Source organism: Cynoglossus semilaevis, unplaced genomic scaffold, assembly GCF_000523025.1.
Source record: "Cynoglossus semilaevis isolate Cse_v1.0 unplaced genomic scaffold, Cse_v1.0 scaffold1721, whole genome shotgun sequence".
In the NCBI taxonomy this organism is placed as follows: domain Eukaryota; kingdom Metazoa; phylum Chordata; class Actinopteri; order Pleuronectiformes; family Cynoglossidae; genus Cynoglossus; species Cynoglossus semilaevis.
The window spans coordinates 336,539-349,135 of NW_007585111.1; the positions used below are offsets into that span (position 1 = coordinate 336,539).

The following is a 12,597-nucleotide window of genomic DNA, read 5'->3' on the forward strand; positions in this document are numbered from 1 at the left end:
ACCAGCAGGACTGGGTGAATTGGACACTGTGGATTTGGACTTTATCATAGGTATGAGTGTGAGTTTAAATGGTCATTTGTCACTGCACGAGGTGCTGTGATAAACTGGAGAACAGTCCATGGGGTACACCACCCTTGCCCAGTGTCTGCTGGGATTGGTTCTATTAGTAGAAGGTGAATAAATACATTTGAATAGAGCCATGTAGAGAGAAAACTGTTAAAAAAAGCTTTGTTAGCCGATTAGACTGGAGCATTAGGCCTATATCAAAAACCAACTCTGCGGTCAGTCTTCACCGTCAAACCTTGACAACCCTGGGTACAGTCAATGATCTGTGTTCCAGAGTGTTCAGGTCTTATTTATGGGAATCTATTCCACAGAAATCATTTGTGTGGAAAAACTATCTGTTGAGGTACCAGAAAAAAACAGTCATTTATACATTCGTTTTTAAGTTCTTCCATTCTTTGCCAATATTATCAGCTCAGTTACAGGTAATTACATTTTGTTCGGAGAAGTGTAGGAGGCATTTCTGGAGGGTCTTAACAGGACCACCAGGCCACCAGTCAATGTTTTACAGAGGTTACCGTTTTTTCCGCGACCATGTGGCAAATTGACTGTAACATGAGGACACAGCACAGCTGCCATATCCTCTCTGTAACTTCTCCCTGTATTTAACTCACTGCTGAATTACCATGTTTGACGCTAATTTGGGTGAATGGAAAACAAGAAGCAGGGTATGCCAACATTTTAGTCAGCATTTTTAAAATGTTGGTTTTTGGGGTTAAGTTAAGATTGCTGTTAATGCAAGCTAATGCTTCCTTACAGCGCTAATGTGTAGACTGCTCACACTGCTCCAGAAGGTTGACTTTTTGGATGGGAATTACAGCCACGGTGGATTTGACAACTCAGGAAATATTTTCTCAGGGAAGTTTCTTTGTGGTTACAGTGGCTTAAATAAAATGACTCTTTTGGGACTTTTTATAATAAGATTCCAAGAAGAATAGTTTCAATTTACTATGATTTGTTTTCTAAAAAACGGACTCATCTGAGACAACTACTGAAAAAAAAAAAAACTCTATTAAGAATGAGAAATATGTGATGACAATGACTATGTCACTAATGAATGAATATGGTAATTGAATTTAATCAAATACAAACAGATGACTGTAGATGCATGTCAATCTGTACAGATTTATTTACAAATGACACTGAAATACTACGTTCATGACATTTTCTGAAACAAAAGTCCTGGCATTTTCCTGATTCAAACCTCCACACAAATTCACATTCATCAGTTTCTTGTTTGTTTGTTTGTCAAGTACGTTCTGTTTACAGACAGACGACACACAGCAGCAGCACCAAACAAACACCAGTGACAAACACAGGCTCCTGGGGAAGGTAGTAAATGTAATTATATGTTTGGAGCACAGTGGGAAATTAACTTTTTAACAGGGGCTTTTTCTGCCTCCCTGAAATGTTTCAGAGTATTCTGGAAAACCAGCAGGCCAGACTTCTGCTAATCACATTCGGGATCTTTCTCAAGCCACTTACAATGACATGCAGTAATAATAACATTACCATAACAATTTATATGATTTAACAGATTTTGGATCCTGAACATCTACTTTTTTTAGTCATGTTGTAAAACAGACACTTCAATTCAATTTTATATATACATATATTTATCTTTTACTGTTGAATCATTTTAAGGGTTGCAGAGGAGGTGGAGCCAGTCCAGAGGACAGTTCCCCAGTCCAACACAGGGCTACACTTAGACATAAACAACCACCCATTCACACTTACATCTACACCTACAGTCACTTTAGAGTGAAAAACTTACCTAATGCTGCATGTTTTGGACTATGGGGCGGAAAGAACACACCAACTCCGAAAGTCTGGAGATTGAACCAGCGGTCTCCTAGCTGTTAGGCAAGAGTACTAACCGCTAGGGTGTGTATTGCCAATACGAGATGTATCACAATACATACTGTGACACTTTAGGCACAAAAGTTTAAGATAAAGTTTAAGATAAGCAATAGTAATGATGTATATAATTAAATAGAAAAGTCACTAAGTAAAAGGCCAGAAGAGGACTCTATCTTCCTGATGCACTGACAGTTGATGACTTCAGGCCCTACAGTAAAATCTCAAAAGCATGTCCCGCACACACTCTCACGGCTCTCAAGTCTCCCTGACTGTCTCTCTAACTACTAATGATGAGGACGTGGTGGAATGGGTGTGGAACATGAGCTGTGACCATCGTGGAGCCAACAGAGTGAGAGACAGATGTAAATGAGAGAATGGAGGAGATCCACAGGAGAGAGAGACAGACAGAGAGACAGACAGAGAGGGAGAGAGACCGAGTGGATGAGAGCAGGATGATGATGTTATTTTCCTGTAATCTGAGCTGTGGGAAAGTGAGAGTGGGAACAGAAGAAAGGAAGGTGTAAGAAATTAAAGTAAATGGACCGAGATGATGTGACTTCTGGACGGAGAAGCACTGCTGCACTTACAATCGTTGTTTACGTATCGTCATTGTTTGTATAACAGATAGTGGAGTTTCCAGCCACAACAGTTTATGTCTTCAGTGCTGAGAGTTGACAGACCTCTGACTTCTATGAGACTCAAACACACATTTTCCAATCACATCAAACCACTTTGTTGTTAACTTTAACTTTTCATTGGGCTAGATTTACCAGTGCGAGGACACATGAATGGGGCAGTATGAACACTGGAACATGGTCCCAGTAACCCACAGGTGGCGGTACTGTGACAGGACATGATGATGCTGTGTGTGCCAGCAAAGGGAAGAAAGGGAGAAAAAAATGCTGAATATAAAAACTCTTACTGACAACACTGACAATTGAGTAATTGTGAGACACAACAACTTGTATTTCAGTTTTTTGCTGCACCATTTCTTCTGAGCTGCGACTGGTTCAGCATATATTTGATATCTCAGTGAAACAAATAGGCCAGGCATAAAGCTGAGTAGACATTTAGCTGTCGGAGTGACTTACTATTTCATCCAGCAATGATGACCTTTTAGGCACACTGTAATGTAAGGTGACCTTTTGACCCTCCCTTAAAAAAAAACAATGTTTTTCTTTCTGATGGCAAGAAAACTAAAAGGTCTTTACAAAACCAGATTTTGGGCACAAGAGTTTTTCAAAGGCCATGAGATTTTCACCAGCTGAATCAGATTACACTTTAGAAAATAAATAAATAAATAAGGGCTACAGAACATCGAATGTACTTTTCTGTTGCTCCACAACCAAACATGTAACTGTCTCTGTTCCTGTGCATGAGGAACAAACGTCTAAGTGCTACTCCTTAATGAATCATTTTTCACATAGCTTCAGTAGACACCATTCTGTTATTTACAGAATTCATTTTGAAAAAAAAAGTATTCATTCATTAAAAAAAAAAAAACAACAAGCCTGAGCAGGACATGGCCTAGCATTTAAAGAATCAGGCTCGTGGTCAAAGGAGTGCAGGTTCAAATCCTGGCCACTGGCATCACTGTGTTGTTTTGAGCAAGCACCAGCAACGCCCACTCACGAAATGTATCAAAAATAAAAGTGCGGCCCACTCTACCACTCCTGTGTTTCAGAGAGGGGTTAAATGCAGAGGCTAATTTAATCGAGTATTTGAGTCAGAGTATTGGGGTAAAAGGCATCATTTGTAACAAGACATTACAGGAAAAATATGTAATTAAATTTAAAAGGCAAATTTAGGCGCTACATGATCAAGCCACTGTGTTGCACTGAGAAATGGTCAGTTTGAGTTTTCAGTTTCAGTTAATCCACTTGTAAACTTGTTAACACAAAATCTAACAGGGTGTAAGTGTTGTAGAGTGATATGTGAGCCTGTGAGGACTTTGTCAGGCTAAGATGTCTCCCTGTAATTACTGTCCACACCACAATTAAAATGACTAAAAGCACTTCAGGCCGGTCTGTGCTACACACAGGATAACTGTCGGTTTGAATGAGGCGCTGGACCCATGTTAACTCTTTTCACATTCCACCTACTGAACACTAACAGGTGACACAACCAACACAGTAACACGACTCTGACAGAAAAGCCATGTGTGTTGGCTATGTTCAGAGTCTCCCATCCCCGTGCCTGGCCCTGTATTGTTGTTGTCGTTGCCAATCGTAGGCTGGAGAAAGTGGAGGAAGACTGAACAGGAAGGAAATTAAAACAAGAGTACAGTCAAGTCCCAGGGACAACGCAGCGTAACAACAACAACAATGAAATTCCAGTGTGCTGTAATAGCAACACTCTCTATACCTTGTACTAAACTTTACTGGTTTCCACAGGAAAATAATACTGCAGTAAGAAAAAGGTGTTAACGCAGCCAGGTTACACGTCAGAGCGCTGGTGTGACTTCATGTTCAGACAAAATCCCACAATTCCTAGGTGCAAGGTTCAATCAGGGGCTTGTAAATGACTGGCGGACTTATTTAATCTTGTAAAAGAAGAAATGGGAACAGCATTTTAAGAGAATCTTGTAAAAGAAGAAATGGGAACAGTGTTGTTCCCACACACAGATACAGGAACACAGCACTTTTATGTTTCCACTAAACTCAACATGTCAGTGGTGAGCAGATATTGCCCTGTCACTATTTAATGTTCCTCAGATGGTCAAGGTAGTCTACGTTCATAGTAAGAGTGAGTAATTAACATAGAATAGAATAATGATAACGCAGTAACACCTCAGCACTAGGCTAAATAAAGAAGACGGAATGTTGGAAATGTGACCATGGCCTAATTTGAAGGAGCAGTGAAAACACAGTGGGTGTAAACAGCACCACTCCCCTGTTGTTGGCATGGTGAATTCCACTTCCTGTGTCCACTCCCAGGACAATGACAGCTGCTTGGGGTCAAACAGGAAGTGGGGAGTGGAGAGCATGGCGATCAGCACAATACTACATTTAGAGACTAATATAATAAATTGTTAAATAGGTTAATTCAGTAGTTTACAGTTGAAAAATAATGGTGCAGTTCACAGAGGTTTTATGAACATTAACTTCATTTTATTTATTTAAATTTGTTTGTAATGGAAATAATTATTAGTGGAAAACTGATCCAGTAGGTGGCAGTAATAGAGAACCGTCATTAAAACCTAATGGGAAAATGAATCAATTTGGTGGGATAGAGAAGAAGCAGCTTGGCCAGCACCTTTGACTCATCGACCAGGAAGTGTTTATGGTTACTGGCAGGTAGACAGAAATGCTGCCCTTTTTTTTTCTTTAGTTTCCAAAACCAGAACAACAACATTGTGCTGAGGTAAAACTCTGACAAAGCCAAATATTTTACACAATGTAGTGCTGTGCAAAACGGCTTAAAAAAAAAAAAAAAAAAGAGTACATTTTTGTCCTGCAATGCAACACAACCGGTCATGTGACATTTTAGACAATCACAGACGGTCACACAGTGGGGACTAGTGTGACCACGGTGCAGACTGCACATTGTGCACAACCCCCGGTTTTACTCCTGCTGCCAGTATTCCTGATGTAAAAGCAAAGAGAGGAAAAAAACATAAAAGTAAAACAAATGTCATCCTGATGGTGAAGTGAATAAAAAGGTTATTGATTACAGCATCCTGTTTGCTTTTAAAGTCATATTTCTGTTTATACTGACTGCTCTGATCATGACGTAACTCTTTTAAAACCTGTTAATAGAAACGCTCATTCACCACCAACAGTTGTTTCACACAACAACAGATGTATTTACAGAGGTGGAGAGGAACAACAGTTGTTTTTATTTATGTTCATTTTCATTTGATACATGATTAGCATTAGCATTAAATACTTAAATTGACATGTTCATTATTCAAAATAAAAATCACCATGTGGTTTGAAATATGTGGCTTTGCTATCTTTTAGTACTAAAATATCAAGCTATGATTATTGGAGCTCTCTGTCCAGCCGTAATCCAACTGTATATGTTGACACAAAACAAGTAGAGGTTCTGGAAGAAATTTGAGAGCTGAGAATGGACCTAGAGGTTGGGCAGTGGTTGGCAGTTCAGTTTGGTCCTTCAATATTAATGTTATGTTAATATGTAGACCACTGCCTCACTTTGACACTGTCTCCCCCCTGGTTGTTACAGATGACAACCCACTTCTACTGCCTCCTGTGTTTACATAATAAAGTTTGTGTTCATGTAGCGTGTGGTTAATGAACCCACTGTGCTTTAGCCTTTGTGTCGTACGTGATGGCACTGAGGGAAAAGCCTCCCACTATAATGTAAGGTTACAATTACTCATTGACATGAAGACTTGTGTTTTACAATAAATCTGATCTGTATTTGAAGACTTGCCACTGTATTGCACAACTTTAAGTTTAAGCATTGTTGGAGCAGTGTACCCAGCATGCACTGCTGTGATTTTCTTTCTTTTACAGTCAGTGTCTGATGAATGATCTCATTTAACAGCCTTAATGGGCAGAATTGTTTTACTGTGTTCTTTACTAAACATCAGTGTAAAAGTCTTAAACACGTCCTTTATTCTGGTGTAACATTTACATATATATTTTTTAGGAAGCAGATTTTTTTTTCCCTTTTGGACTATTCTTACTCTGGAAATATCAACGTGACGCACAACAGACCGCTTTTGGCACGTGGAAAAGGAAAAGCTCACCATCCCACAAATGGAAGACACATTATCAGCATTAACCGCTGTTACTGCTAAGAATGAATGTTCACTAGAAAGTCATACACTCACATTACTTCCCTGAAATATTACAAAAGAAATTTAAAGAACAAATATGTGCTTGGAAAATATGCAATAAATCCAGCCCATCATCAGATAAGGACAGAGTCCTTCATGAAAAATCCCATGTTTTTTGTGGAAAAATTTTACTATTTATGAGTAAGTACAGCTGCTGTTTTGGAGTCCAGAACTCTCTCTCTTCTATTAATACTAGTGATCCAAATGTTGTCTGAAGGTCACAAGGCTGAGAGCCATTTAAAAAAAAAATATATATATATATATATATATATATTTCCTTGCAAAGGTGGACATTTTTAAATGTGCCGTTTACACTGTTAGTGCTGATCAGACGTTTTCTTTTTTAGAGGAAACAGTTGATGAGGGATCACCACACAGCCTGTTTTCTGGGTTTGTTATTTGTGTCCCTGGATGGTTGATATGTCATTTATATGTCAAGGGCTGGGAATTGAATACAATTCTATTAATGGTATTCAGATTATAACAGAGGTTGTTGTGTACTACATGGAAATTGATTCAGGCGACGCGTCAGATCACGTACGGACGTGTAATTTTGTATAAGGTTATTATACGTTGTTATACACCACACTTTGGAAATTAAAGGGCCCTACCACATAAAATGAAAACGACATCTATCAATCCATCATCCACTTACTAACATAGAACTGCTTCTTCAAACTGCATTCACACATTCGCTGTGAAAGTATTTGCAAAGCTTCATCGTTCACACATCTTCAGGGGTTTAGTGCCGTGTCCAGGGCAGACATCAGCAGGTAAAACTATGAAACCCTGGGGTTAAAAGAAGAGCAGCTCCCTCTACAGAGACATAGATAAAAAAAATACAATTTTCACACAGCTTGGTGATATTATTTTTAAAATGGTCTTGTAATGACAGGTCAACACATTCAATCCTGGCTCCGAAAGTTGTGCACAGTTTTCAGCCCATCTGCATTAGGAAAAAACATGACTTGTAATTACAGGGGCAGAGTAACTCGGCCTCTCTCCCCGTCTCCTCTGAGGATGGGGGACGACTGCTGTGCAGACCGCAGGCTTTTTGAAATCCGAGCCCAGCAGTGCAGCCAGAGCCACAGTCGACAGACAGATAGCAGGAGCTGCAGAGTCATGATAGCACGAGTCTGGTTGCTGGCTTCAAGGGGATCAGGGTAGGACTTTGGCAGGAGTCCATGTTTCTGTGCCTATACGCAAGGGAGAAAAATCCTTCATTTCCCACAATGCCACCTGACTGACCTTCAAAACATGCACGGTCTTGTTCCAGTCACTCATGTTATCGCAGATGGCGGCAAAAAAAGGCAAAGCAAGCCATGAGACCTGCCGGAACAAGCAGTGAGATCATATTTGTACAATATTGTTATTTATACACTGAAACAAACCATGCTCTTAATGAAAACATGTGTGATGTGTTGCAACAACAGCCATTTCTATTTAATTATTACCTAATCTGTCACAGTCTGTCAGTTTAACTTGTCTTACAACATTTTCAAGTGTTTGTTTGGTTGTTATTTTTCTTTTATTACAAAACACAACCAACTTAACCAAACAACAAACAACGATAACAACTTGTGGTAGTCCGCATAGTGATTTGGCACACGCCGAGTTTTACTCCGGATTAGCTTCCTGACGCAACCTAACCTACGGTTTAGGGACTAGGTGGTACCAAACCTAGCCCCTTCTGGTGGCAGTCACAGGGTCTGAACCACTCTCGAGCCTTATTTTTTTCCTTCTTAGACAGAAAATCAAATTAAGAGTTAAATGTCCTCCATTTGACATCATTCATAGTGGATGTCTCATTCCAGTGTGACCCTAACCAGCTCTCTTTCATAAAGGTCTAAGTTCACTCTACTGTACCAAACAGGGGTTTCCCCTCTGTGACCCGTCTACTTCCACATTGGTTCAAAACAGCCAAAGTGATTGAACCTAGAACGATCCAGTCGCACTGGACTCAACTTGACTGGGACCAGATGGTGACAAACGGAGCTCTCTCGTCCTCTCCATGTTACTATCACAGTTCCTCTACACGTGATGCCACAGTGCAACTCTGAACTACAGTATCTGGACGAGGTTGAGAGGACACGTACGTCAGAGACAACTGTCCACAGTCTGTTAAAGCAGAAGTGTCTCTGTCTGTTCTGAGACACAAAGTCTGGCTAAATGTGTGACTGGAATAAAGTGTCCACTAAGGCAAGCACAGACAAGCTCCTGTTGTTAGGTGAATATAAAAGGCAGGGGTTCCAATAGAACTGCTGTTGGTGTAAAAGTCCAGAGAAAACACAATATTCTTCTGGTGAATTTCTCCTAAAGCAGCGCCTGCGCTCTGATGAACTGACATCTTATAGGAATCAGACGGGAGAAGCATTCCAGCTTTTAGTGAGGCAGTCTCAGGCCGTACCTTATCGCCGACTGTTTGTAGTCAGTTACTCACAACTATCTCTGTTCTTCCTTCCCTCTTGTCTATCTTTGACAGTACACAGACTACTGTAGGCTGCCAGAGATAAGAGTCTCACACTGAAACATACAGACTCTACTCTAAACTTTCCCCTTCCTTCTATTAGACTGCTTGTGTCCAAGGGCTTCAATGAAAATGTCTCTTACAGTATGACAAAAAGGATGTAGTTAACGATAGACCTTGGTCATGACTTAAGGCAGCGCTGCTCTGCAGACTGACAGTGTTGTATACTGTTTCAGCAACAGTATACGTCAACGACCAGGCACTGGTCACTAACATCTAAGGATGTGTCTTTGTCACTGCACCACAGCAGGGAGGGGCCGTCAAGTGTCTGAAATCAGAACTGAATTCACCTTCCTCCACCGTATGGTGTTGTTTTTTGCGGGGGTTTATTGTTTTCCTTTTTAGAGGTAACGTTAGACTCTTCGGCAACAACAAAAACACAACACACGGTGAACTTTCCTCTGTCTACCTCCATCCAGCCACCGTTGGCGGCCCTGAGTTAATGAGGGGAAATGCAAAACCAGGGAAGCTGAGCCTTTGAGGCCAAAGCCTCCCACATATAATGGCCCGCTGATGAAAGGGCAGCTTTGTCCACTGCAACACAAGCAGGTTCCTCTCTATTGACTTCGTACACTTGCCAATCACTTTCAATGCCACCGGGCAATACCATCACAACTCCTCAGGACGTCCTGACCATGTGTGCCGGAGGCTTGTGTTTCTCACTCTCTTCCCCAAAACAAAAAACACAGACTGTGATTTTGTGCAGCAGGAAACAGTTCAGGGTTGATGACAGGGTCACTCGCGGTTTCAGATGATTGTGGAGACAGTAGAAACAAAGCTAAGGACTAGTCACAGGGCAGAGGGTGTCCCTGTCACATTATAATACAATGAAAACAGCGTGTTTGAGAAACAGCCCCAGACTTTAAACACTGTATTTAAAGCTTCCGTGTCTTTAACTTTTGACGGTTCCTGTTGCTGCGGACGCCATTGCGTTCGCTTTGTTTGGTCTACAACATGGACAGAAATGATTTATTCTTTTTCTGAATGCTGCGGCAATTACTAAAAATTAGGACTGAGGGGTCATTGTAGTTATTCAGTGGAGGTAAGCTGTAAAATGGTTAAATGTCTATCCATTTTTAAATAAAAACCCACTTTTAAAACATTTTCGTTGGCACTTTGGAAGATGTTTTTTAGGCACTGCCTTATGTTTACTATTTCAGAATCAGAAACGTTGAGAATCCGAAACGATCAGTGGAAAGGATGTAATGCTGCTGCTTCACTGTAAACGAACACAGACTGATGCCTAAACTGAGCATCTACCACAACAATTACACAAAAATCTAAAGAGTAGCATTATGCTAACTTCCTCTGTTTCCCTGAGAAGTGCACTTCTGTTTTATTGCCCTGGCTTCTGTCCAAACGAAGAGTACTGTATCATAAAACCATGTTTTATTTCAATCCAGGAAACCTTAACATATCCATGGAATCTCCACACAAATACATGGATTTGCTTTGGCTTCTTTTAAGTCTTCCCATCTGAAGCCTCAGACTTTCAGGTGGTAGTGTGGCTAAGAGCTCCCAAAACAGACGCAGACTGCTTTGATACACACTGCGGTCAGACTTTTTTCCCCTCTTAGAAATAGCGCGCACACACACATACACAGGCCTGTGGGGTGTCAGATGTCGACAAGGACCAGTTGCTGGAGTCTCAGTCTTGGCTACTTCTCATGCTACAGCAGCTGTGTCTCCTCAGACTCCGGCGGGGCAGAGCCCCTTCACTCTCATCACCTGTGCTGATCTGAGGGCACGGTGGGCTCTGAAGAGAGCTGGCCACTTTCAAAAAGCAGACGGTGCTCCATTAAACCATTAAAGCATGTATTACTAATAACATACAACACATATCAACACGTGTGTTAGGGACACATACTGTGAGGGTCCACAAGAAGTGGTGCCCTACACAGCACAGCCTTCAGCTACATCGTGCTGCCCTCAGTCACCTCTGATCATTCTCATAAACACTACTAGAATACACAGAGAATCAGCAAATCCAAATAGGTGCAGAGGTGATAAGGTTCACTACATGCATAATCTTGCAAAAACCAGTGTGAGGTTTGTTTGAAATCTGAGTTATCAGCTAGACTCGGTGTAAAACAAAAATCCATCAAAGCGCACTGAAGCCAGAGGAAGTCCTGAGGAGTTGCTGAGATGCACACGAGCCTGTGATTCAGCAGCTTCCTCACCCCATTAGACCTCTCTCTGTGTACAGTTATGGCTGCTCCACAGACTGCGCTGCTTTGACTGCAATATTCAAAAGGCACAGTGTTGACTGACCTCCACTGAATAATACATGCAAACATTTCTGCATTTAACATTTAACCAGCACATCCTGTGAAAAGGACACTGATAATGTTTTGTTGGGTTGTCCTTGAAACGCTAAATAAAATATTTTTTTTAAAAACACGTCATTGTTACAGTTTATTTGATTTATCCCACTGTTTGATCTGTTGAATGTGTGACTGTTACTTTAACTCTTCCATTAGTGTGACGAAAGACATCTTCCTAGTGTGCATGCCAAATCTGCTGCATAGAGACGATTTTTAATGAAACATGAAATGAGCATCAAAGTAAAGAGCCAATCAAAAGAGTCAATCAGTGGTTCAGAAAAGAGAGAGGGGGGGGGCACAGCACTTATTCAATGTATCAATTAGGAATACAAGAATAATTTCCAGAACAATTTACATTAATATCATTATCATTTCGTCATTGCTGATAATTTAAGCATTCTACACATAAAACGAGGTTTTAGTCAATTAGACAATGAATAATTGACTTGTTTTTGAATTTAGTCATTACTCTCTCAGTGTTTTAGGTGAGGTGATTTTATTTGTCATCCTAAAAATAAAAACCCATCAGGAGGATGTCTCTGTTACATCTATGTCAGTTAGGAACAGGAGGACATTGAACACTGAACAAACTGCTTCTCATCATTGATAAGTTAAACGCTGTCCTTCCCCTCAGTGACACACTGCTGAGACAGCAGAGGTCAGCCTCACAAAGACCTACTCAGCTCTGCCGTCATAAATTCAAAAAATAAAGACCTTTTTTTCTGATTTTATTGCTAAACACCACCTCTTCCTATTTGCGTTTTTGTAATTACATTTGTACATGAACATGTACCGTTATGATAAGAAACATTTGGATTGGTCTAACCCATTGGCCCAATATATTTGTGTGTTTATTATTATTATTGTTTTTGTCCGATGCTGCTGTTGAAACAGTTGAATTTCCATCACTGGTTTATGGAGTATCTTTCTTCGTATGCAGCAGTACCCATCGTGGAAGTATGTGATACATGAAGGATGTGTTAAATAAATTCCGACATGACATTGTGAAGCCATGT

The 12,597-nt window shown here is 40.6% G+C and overlaps 1 protein-coding gene across 1 annotated transcript in view; it reads right to left on the reverse strand.

Moving 5' to 3' along the window:
* The window catches only part of LOC103398446 (unconventional myosin-IXa), a gene marked incomplete at its 3' end in the record, with an annotated part of 69,906 nt that overhangs the window by 56,669 nt on the left and 640 nt on the right, over positions 1 to 12,597 (reverse strand). The gene's annotated exons all lie outside the window — the stretch shown is intronic.